The sequence below is a fragment of the Patella vulgata genome, chromosome 8, assembly GCF_932274485.2.
Source record: "Patella vulgata chromosome 8, xgPatVulg1.2, whole genome shotgun sequence".
Classification (NCBI taxonomy): domain Eukaryota; kingdom Metazoa; phylum Mollusca; class Gastropoda; family Patellidae; genus Patella; species Patella vulgata.
In genome coordinates, this window is record NC_065886.2 from 25,907,059 (window position 1) to 25,918,105 (window position 11,047).

General features: G+C 35.1%; 1 long non-coding RNA gene across 1 annotated transcript in view; it reads left to right on the top strand.

Annotated features, from left to right (window-relative positions):
- LOC126830054 (uncharacterized) overlaps positions 1-10,570 on the top strand; it is a 203,973-nt gene extending 193,403 nt beyond the window's left edge. The window contains exons 7-8 of the long non-coding RNA XR_007683673.2: positions 3,288-3,343; positions 4,153-10,570. This is a non-coding gene — a long non-coding RNA (uncharacterized LOC126830054). The remainder of the gene's footprint in view (positions 1-3,287; positions 3,344-4,152) is intronic.
- Positions 10,571-11,047: the final 477 nt, after the last annotated feature.

Consider the following 11,047-nt stretch of genomic DNA (forward strand, 5'->3'; position numbering starts at 1 on the left):
TGTAGTGAAATGTTTTTAAACATAAAAAATAAACAATTAATTTGCCTTACAAGTCTAATTGCTGCCAGTAAGTGTTGTCGACAGCAAAAGATTGCCATGGGGTTTTACATCTTCCAAATATCAGACACATGCAAAATGGCATAGAAATAATGGTTTTATTTTACCTAATAGCATCTAAACTTCACCAATCCTTGAAACAGATTAGTGTGGTTTCTTATTAGATAAAACTGGGTATGGTTGTAGTTTTTTATGGTAATAGATATTTGTAATACTCTTATACCCAGTGTTTTAATCTGATTCTGTTAATAGACAGATTTAGCTCTTACATAAAGCATCATTAACTGTATCCAACCCCTTTAGTGCTCCATACACCACCCCAAGCTATTCACATGACTTGGACGGCACAAAGCATACAGATAGGAATACACGGGAGATCAATCAGAAAATATTTATGGAAAACAGTCTTTTCCCCCTTTTCTGTAAAATAGATTGCACATTTGAGGATTTGTTTATAAAAAGTTAGAAAGAATTATTGATTTGGTTACATAAAACAAAATTCTTGAGAATTCCATCATCTAACCAGGCTATAATTTGGTCAAATAAATAAGCTTTTCAATAACCTTGGTTGACAGAAAATGTGTCATTAAAATGAGATATTAGTAATTGGGAAAAAAGTGATGGGTAAAAATGTATGTCATTGATATTGGATTCTACACTGTCAGTTTTAAAATCAGAATGGAGTATATGAATTCCATTTCATTTCGTGTTATTTAATGTAGACACATCCAAAATTGAAAAGGGTTCACTAGTCTGCAGCAATAAAAATTACTATAAATATGGGTATAAATAAAACAGCTGGACCTACTGAAGGTCAAGGTCAGACAGGGAAGTCAAGAGTCAAAATATTGTTACATGGGTATCAAAAGAACCTATGACCTATAGGTTTCAGAACATTTGTTATCCTGTAATATAACAAACCATTAGAATGATATTTCAAATATTAGAAGATATGGATCAAACGAAACAACTGTCAGGGTTGGTGTTTTACATTTCATTGTCAGGGTTGATGCTTTACATTTTGTTGTCAGTGTGGGTGCGTTACATTTCACTGTCAGGGTCGGTACGTTATGTCATTGTCAGGGTGGGTGTCTTTATGTCATTGTAAGGATGGTGCTTCATTACATGTCATTGTCAGGATGTCGTGTGTGTGTTACATTTCATTGTTGGAGTGGGTGTGTTATGTCATTATCAGGGTGGGTGCATTATTTCCTGGTCAGTGTGGGTGCGTTACATTTCATTGTTAGGGTGGGTGCATTAGTATTATTGTCAAGATTTCGCTACGGGTATGCATTTACATGTGATCATCAATTGTAAAAATGACAATAATAGATATTGGTGGACTAGTGAACCCTCAGACTAGTGAGAATTCGCTTCCAAAATTATGCATGCATTTGTACCAAGCCATAATCAGCAGAGATATACAATTCCAATTCCGTCAATTATCACATAGAAAAAGATTTCATAATATAAAGTCTCATAATACCAGATTTCCATAGTTTTTATACGCCCACATGACAATCAGTCCGTCCGTCCGTCCGTCGTCCACAATTTCTTGTGAACACTCTGCAGACTTCATTTATCATTTGATTGTTTTAAGATTTGTATACCGGTATTATCTTTTCATTAATGAGATGAAAAAGCCTATTGAATTGCAGCAATTTTCGTTAATTACGCCTATAGTCATGGCCCTTGTTTCACTTTGTTGAACCTTATGAACGCTCTAAGGATGAAAGTTATTACCTGATCTGTATCACATTTTTATGCGCTATTTAAATTAGTAAAACAAAGAATTCTATTGAATTTCAGCAATTTCCGTTAATTACTTCTAGAGTTATGGCCCTTGTTTCACTTTGTTTAACCTTGTGAACTGTCGAGTTTCGTGGACCATCTAGAGGTCAATCTGATTTTAAAATCTGTTTAAATATATAACCGTTTTGACAGTTGAGTTAGAAACCACGCCAATTGACTCAATGACAGACTTTATGGTACAGCGCGCACGTGCTAACCATTCAGCCACCCAACCCCCCTTAAACTTGATGTAGATGTTCATTAGATGAATGTCTTGACTGAGTTCAATGAGCTAATCAGTTTCATAGGTCAATGCTTGAGGACAAGATAACTTTGATTCTATCTGATAGAGAGTGATGAAACTTGTGTATAGTTCATAATCAGTTTGATTGCTTGATACTCTTGAAAAAAATAAATGTATAATAAATTAAAATGTGTCATCTATTTATGTTGGGATTTGGGCAGGGGACTTTTGACTAATTAATGAAATATCTGAAAGAATATAGAATCTGAATCCTATATCCATGCCTAATTCATTATTAAAACTCTTGTTAAAGGTTCCCAAAGGTATTGACACACTCATCAAAATTGTGCACTCTCCAAAGTTGGGAGTATTACTATTAACTTAAATATATTGTGTCAACATTGTGTCGGCGATATCACTTCAGTGGAAGCGGAAGTTAAATAAAGCTATTTCACCTACATAAGGACAAACCCTATCAACCGTTAATGTTAGTCATTCCATTAAATCTTTATGAAAAAAGTTGTTGAATGCATTTTGAAAACCAGTGATTATTAACAGAGCTAATGACCCTTGTCTCTGAAATCTGTTGAATACTTTGGGGAGAAAAGTTTGCAATAACTATTTTAGTAATTTACAAAATTTATTATCAGGATCAACCATATTATAAATCAATTACATGTATTTTTTAATTTATGGACTTTTGATAGAAGCATTTGAACAAAACTTGGATGAACCTAGTTGAAAAAACCCCAACATTTCTGTGAATGTTTACAGAGTTAGTGCCCCAGCCTATAAAACCTGTAATTTCATAAAAGACGAAAGTTAACAATGTTTTTTGTTGTTGTTTTTTGGGGGGGAGGGTGGGTCTTTCCCAAAACATGCACATAATGAACAGTTACTTAAGACTGGGTTTATTCATTTATTTATGGTTAAAAGGTATTATTTGATGCTCGGATGAACTTCCATCTATTTGTTTCAAGTGGGTGCACATTGCACTGAAAAACGTTCACAATATATTATGTCAATAGAATATTCAAGTTCTACTGATATTAGAATACTCAACAATTAGTTTCTGAGTTAGGTTTTCTTGTTAAATTTGTGACATCTGTTTTGTAGCCACAATACCCAATGCTAGTTTTAATTGCATTTTGTGAAAGTTCAGTTTATATTAATCAAATGTTAAAATATATTTCAGATAGCAGTAGTAGAAAAGTTGAAGTTCCATGAGATATTTCCTTATCACCTCTAACTGTAAGTATTTCAAAACCAGTTAGCAAACCCAACACTAGTATTTACTGAATTTACTTGAAAAGGGTGGTCCTTCAAGAAGTTGATCTTAATGTTGAATTAGAACTTTCAACAAGAATATGAATGTAATTTATTACATATAATTATTCGGAATAGTAACTCAACTAAACCTGCAATGCAGCTATGATGGGTTTCACAGGTGCCCCCCTAACTTCTAAAAAACAACTCTTTTGGGCCACCAACACTACAGATGATCGCCCCCGAACTGGTAGACCAAGGGTTACCACAAAGCGACAAGACCGCCATATTGTGTGACTGCACGTGCAGAATCCCTTCACACAGGCATCTGAGACAGTACGTCAGACAGTGGGAACACATGGAAGACCCATCGGTACCGATACAGTGCTCCGACGTCTCACCAGAGAGAACATCCATTGCTGTAGACCTTACCGTGGAACGATCATCACCCCTCGCGATCGACGTGAATTTCTATAGTTTGCCCAACAACACCAGAACTGGCGACATAGGCAATGGAAAACTTTTCTGTTCACAGATGAGAGTCGGTATTGCGTATCAACTGCAGATGGCAGGACCAGAATATGGCGGCGACGTAGCCAGCTCTTATTCTGACCAATGTGTCATGGATGAGACTCATGGACAGGTCCAAGCATAATGGTTTGGGGTGGAATCAGCCTGAACCAGAGAGTGGGTCCTGTGGTGTTCTAAAATCTTGGTCCGGGGAGAGGAGGCAGCATCACAGCAGTGCACTACATCGATCAAGCTCTCAGACCCCACGTCATACCACATTTCAGGTGTCAACGTTATACACTGGCCAGCCCTTAGTCCGGACTTAAACCCGATTGAACATCTTTGGGATGAAATTCAGAGGAGACTTAATAACGTCATACAGAGACCAAATACAGCCGATGGATTGCGCCAGGCTTTTCTGAGAGTGTGGTTCCAGGTGCCAATGGAGTTTATCAATCATCTAGTCCACTCCATGTACAGATGCTGTGCTGCTGTTATTGACACTCAGGGTGGACACACCAGATACTGATGTATAGACTGTGTACAGACTCTAAACCTTCTCGTTATGTCTTGGAATTGTGATGAGTTAATCACTAATGTGTCAACATACTGTTCACATACTCTCTGATTTTGAAATCATATTGACATTTTGTTTGCTGTTTAGTATATATCTCGGCAATTGCATGTGATCTGATGTAAAGACCCCAAATGTAACTCTTATATTCAATTTTTTTAAATTTCTGATACCTCTTTAAACGTCTAAATATTGTCTATGAAGTTGTTTTTTCCATTTGTAAAATATAAATTTGCTGAGTGAAATGCTCTAATTGATGCCATCGCCTCACAATTTACAATTTCGTTCCACCTCTATAGATGTAAGAATGTTTTTGCTCAAATTGCTTCTACAAAGATGTAGACTTCCAATATATTGACCTTTAAAAAATGAGGTCTTCATGATATTGATTGAAGTTTGGGACCATTGACCAAATTTGACAGTAGAAAAAAAAGATTTATTGATGTTATTCTTTAAAATAAGAGTAAAACCATGTGAATATTCTACTGATTGTCTGTAAGATTAAAATCTTTTCTACACGGAAAGCAAGTTGGTGAAGCAGAAGATTATTTGACAAGTTGGTGTCTTTGTTTGACAAACTGACGCTGATATTGATAGCAGTGGTATAACTAACTAGTTGATTGGTTTGGGGGGAATAAGTCAGCTACAACAGTTAGTTTGATTTACCAACCCGCCGCCTCCTCACCTCAATCCTGCCAATGTAAAGTCTACGACTCTATCAAATCTGCTAAGTAAGCAGAATGGAAGCAAATTGACTGACTAGACTTAGAAATGTTCTAATCAACAATGATGGCCACATATTGTAGTAGGACTATAATCCACCCAACAAAAATTAGTCTTTACTGGACAGAGACTATATAAAGTTGGCTTATATTTCCCACTGAGAATAAAGCAATTGATGTCGAATAAATAAGTTAATCCCTTGGTCATCTAAGGTGAAGACTGGACAACCTAGTTGTGTGTCTGGACAAAACTCTTGAGTGGTGTGTGGTCACTATTTGATTGTACAGTTGAACATATTGAATTACTTGTTAATGAATAGTTGAATATTGTCTAGCCTCAAAATTGTTCTTCTTTGTTCAACAAAATACTCCTAATAAATATTTCACTTCCTAGCATTACCAATTGAAGACAGGTAGGAAATTTCGTATCTTTTGAACAGGTTACAGTCAGATATGTTATACATGATTTTATTCAATTTGATATATATGCAACATTTTACATTTTCTTTAAATTTTATAGAACTTTTTGTCTCCGTTAAGATCTACAAGAACCCTTTTATGCACAGACAATGACATACCTCTTAAAAATTGTTGGGGTTAGATAGACTCTTAGACACAATGGGGGGTTTGGTTGGATGGCCGAATGGTTAGCATGTGCACGCTGTATCATAAGATCTGCCATTGAGTCAACTGGCGTGGTTTTGATTCCCTGGTTGTTCTTTGGGTCCTCCGGTTTCCCCCTACGATCAAGCGAATTGTTAAAATAAAATTGAACCATGTGTTAGTCCCGAAATGACCTAGTTTGTGTCCAGTGGACTTAAACCCCATCTCTCTCTCTCTCTTAGACACAGATCACTCTTTCATATTGAGATTAGAACAGATCACTGTCGTATTGAGATTACAACAGATCACTCTCCCATATTGAGATAAGATACAGATCACTCTCTCATATTAAGATAAGACACAGATCACTCTGTTCAACTGAGATCAGAACAGATCACTCTCTTTTGTTGAGATTAAACAGAACTCTTTCCGTTGCTAAATTATAAATCTTTCTCATGCTAAATTAGAACTGTTTCTCATGGAAAATGGAATTAGTTCTTATCATAAGATACCCTTTTCTCATCTCAAAATAGAGCTATTTCTATATTCATGATTGATTCCAGGTTGTTTGAACATGTATAGAAGTTTTCAGTAATTCCATTTCTGGTTGAAATTCAATTTGATTGTGCCTGTAAAATTTATTGATGGTTCTGATAGTGATGGTAAAGCTCATTTATGTGAATTATTGGCCAGACAGTCTGTAGACGATTGTTTTTTTCATCCGTCCTATTAAAATCGAACCATGTGTTAGTCCCGAAATGACCTAGTTTGTGTCCAGTGGACTTAAACCCCATCTCTCTCTCTCTCTTAGACACAGATCACTCTTTCATATTGAGATTAGAACAGATCACTGTCGTATTGAGATTACAACAGATCACTCTCCCATATTGAGATAAGATACAGATCACTCTCTCATATTAAGATAAGACACAGATCACTCTGTTCAACTGAGATCAGAACAGATCACTCTCTTTTGTTGAGATTAAACAGAACTCTTTCCGTTGCTAAATTATAAATCTTTCTCATGCTAAATTAGAACTGTTTCTCATGGAAAATGGAATTAGTTCTTATCATAAGATACCCTTTTCTCATCTCAAAATAGAGCTATTTCTATATTCATGATTGATTCCAGGTTGTTTGAACATGTATAGAAGTTTTCAGTAATTCCATTTCTGGTTGAAATTCAATTTGATTGTGCCTGTAAAATTTATTGATGGTTCTGATAGTGATGGTAAAGCTCATTTATGTGAATTATTGGCCAGACAGTCTGTAGACGATTGTTTTTTTCATCCGTCCTACCCGCTGGACCATTTAAAGGTGATTTGTAAGATGAAGCTACAGGTGTCATTGATTAGACGAAACAAACTAACAACTTCTTTTTTTTTCTCTATATATCTCAGCATTTCTCACCACCTCCCGGTCTCCGTCGCTACTAATAGACCACTTTTAATCTATCTATTCTTAGCCAGCGTATAGACACTGAACGATTGATAAATAGACCTACTGATCGAAAAGAAATTCAATGTAATTAATGGAAATTGGTACTTCATCACTTTTTCCTTTAGTCAAGAAAAACATTACAGTATTGACAATGCAATTTCATCAATCAAACTCATTTTGGTAGAAATGGAAAGTATTGAGAAAAATCAAATGATTAATTTCCTAGCTTTGTAAACAATGATCGTCTAAGGTCACTGAGCAAATAGCTGTATGTGCCATTCGTCCGATATAAGCCAGTCTGTCGGAACAACAGAACATTTAACGAAGCCTTTCCTTCTTTTCTAGTGTGACCAAGCAATAATTGCGACCACAACTGTATTAACTGCATATAGCCTAGTGTCGACTGATTGCGTCTGAAAGACTAGGATAGGATCAAGTTCAAATCAAATGTGGCAGATTTTCCTGGCCGATCTCTTGTCTAAGTGGACGGGTAATGAGGAAATTAATTCCATTATACCAAGTACTCTGTGTCAAGCTTGCGTAACGATAATGATGCTCCGCTAAATGATAATTTGATGCTCACATTTGTATATTGAATTCGAGTAGATTTCTGTCTGGACAAAACTGAATTTCTAATATTAAGCCTGCAGCCAGACAGAATGAAATGGTATTCATCAGATCTATATATGTCTGAAAGTGCTGGCAGACGATTATTTATTCGGTTATGTGTTCAATTTCATAATTATCTATCATTAATATCAGTAGCTAGACTGACTAGTTTTTATTAGTCTGTAGATGGTAATACAATGATTACATTAAAATAATAAAAATAAATGCTAAGACAGCACAAGATTGAGTCTAAAGGAATTAATTATAATGTGTCGTATTTCTAATACCTTTTATGTTTGACACCGTCTGCCAGATGCCGAGTTTTAGTGCAATAAATTTTCATTTTCTCATTCAGAATTCCTATATCTACCATTCATAGAAGAGTTCTGATGTTTTCTCTTTGTTAATGATGTTGATATGGTAATCTTTGATATCATACCATCTTTTAAGACAGTGTATTGGACCTGCAGGAAATCAGAATAGGCCAATGTCGTCATTTCTGTCCAGCACAAACTATTTCATTTTTAACCTCCAAGAGTTTTCAACCAAATTTCACATTATCTACAGGAAATGGGTGTTAGATTTGTCCATTATTATGAAGAATTATTGTACCCAGGCCAAGGGTTGAGCATGGTCACTTAAACTCTTTCGCTGCGGCAGGTGACTATAGTCGACTAGACGGGTCGCTGCGGCAGGCGACTATAGTCAACAAATTTGATGGAAAGTAGTTTAGTACAGGTGTAATTTTTTACAGCGCGTGAAAGATGTTACTAATAATAGACACGGGTGTCAACACTATAAATGACGAAAGGTCTTTGTTAGAATAAAATTAAACCATATCTTAGTCTCGAAATGACATAGTTTGTGTCGAGTGGATGTTAAACCCCATTTCTCTCTCTCTTTGTTAGCTTGAGAAAAAAGTTTTTATCGATATATGTGATTTTGAGCAAAAGCATTAAAACAGAATGGCATCAAATAAACATATTTCAACAGATAAATCTATTGAAGATTATTCTCTTAGATTCTAGAGCAGAATATAAAGATTTTGACTCCGATAACTAAGTGAACAATTGACGACAAATTCCAACGAAGAAATGTTTTATTTGTAGTAATTCTACTGACCTCAGCATAAACAGGCTTTGTTGTTTTTTTACTAATCATTCTATATAAATATATATTTTCTATAAATAGAATAAATATGGCTGACAAAATCATTGTTCCTACATCAAAATTTGATTTAAAACCCAATTACATATTAGTAAGATGTCATGAAAATTTCGTCAAAATATTTTCATTGTCAGGCCCTCCGTCCTGCATCACTGACAAGGAGGAACCACTCCGGAGAAACTGAATGTACTTTCTCGGCCAATACTAGGATCGAACACCCGCCCTCCAGGCTAGTGAGCCAGCGTCTTACCCACTTAGCCTGCATGACCCCCGTATGAAAGATGAATCCAGACCCAAGTTTTATATATATACCAGGTATTCTGTAAAGAATATAATGCACTGTCGCACACCCAACTATAGTCTTCAGACCAAAACTTTACAGAGACTTAAGAAGATGGTAACAATGCACCAAGAGGAATTTAATTAAGAAAAAGACAGTTTAACTCATCCATAGAATGATGAGCAACTCATAGATGATTGTTTGCTATTTTCCATTAAGTGACATTGTCTGCTAAATTGCCCTCATAAGACAAAATCAAACCACATTTTTTAGTCCTCCCCCGCCCAATCATCCAAAAATCTTACTTTATTCCAAATACTTAACATAAATGTAATAGTTTAAATTATATATTTTAAAAACATAATCTCAATTTAAACTATAATCATACAGTTTAGAAAATGTCATCAAATTAGAACCTTTCTTCCAATATTGTATGAGAAAAAAACAAACACCTTTCCCCGCTTGCTCAGTTTCATCTGTGGATGAAGGTCAGAAAAGTCGTAAAATACTATGCTAGTTCTTATTCCTAATTAAGTCATGTCATCAGCTTTTCCTGGTTTACATTTAATTGAAGAAACAACTTTTACTTAGTATTCAGAGTTTTGGCTGTCTGTATAATTAGTCATTAACTTATCTTTTTCCACCCCCTGGTATTCTTGACTCCATGGCCTGTCGGACAACCTTGTTTGATTGCCATCTTATTTAAGTACTCCTGCTATGATTCCAGAATCAGCTGTAGACATCTTTTATTTAATCTGATACAGACTTTTTATCCAATGCTTTTTGGACAGAATTAGATAGAAAATTTCCATTTAAGTAGCATTATTAATAAATTGTGTGGCTGGTCAGTGATGGGAATTAAAGACATGATTCTTTGTTAATACATTTATATCATTATGGTTGAGATAACGGTAGTAACTAAGCTCAATTAAAATATTTTTATACTGTCTGTCAGGATTGGATCTTTGTCATATGTTCTTCCTGTTAAGATGCCTATTGCAGTATTCCAATTGTATTAATGTTACTGGATTAATAGTTATTAACAAGAAGTTTCCCTATAAGGACACCAGCAATAAATCTTGTTAGCTGATTATTGGATATACCTAAGTTTATACAGCTTTCATAGAAGGCCATAGAACTTGACTCCCAGACTCTATGACAATAAACATTATGCCATTATGGGGGATTGCATGTAATCTGTCTGTCACAGTGAATCACATCAAATGTCAATGGGGTATCATGTTTTGTCTGCTTCTCATCTTAATCATGGACATGGCTAATTATTCCACAGGACATTTCTTGCTATGTCTGGGTTGATTTGACTTAAATATATATATTTATTATCTATGTTTGAGTTAACTATGTATACATGTTGTGATTTGATATGATTTTATTCAAAATGGCTTACTGATTCTCTGGATGTATGTTATTGTCACTGTCAACTTATTTAAAAATAGTTGATATGCAGACAGTGTTTTCCTGTTCCTTCAACATTCAGAGACAGTTTGTATTATGGTAAGGTTTAATTCTTTTCTGAAGGGCTATGATGCGTCTCTTATTTAGCAGGTAAACACTTTTATTGATTTGTGGAAGTTTTCAATGAAACTTGAGCTCAACTTGGGTAAACTTATTTTCCTTGTTCTAACTAGTACCTATCTTGTGATGTTTGCATAAGTTGTAACCGAATGAAAAGTTTCACTGAGTATTTGCTGTGAACTCGAAGAATTTCAGATGGTTCTCAGTCCTTAAAATCCATTTCATTGGAGGTTGTCAAACTTTGTAAA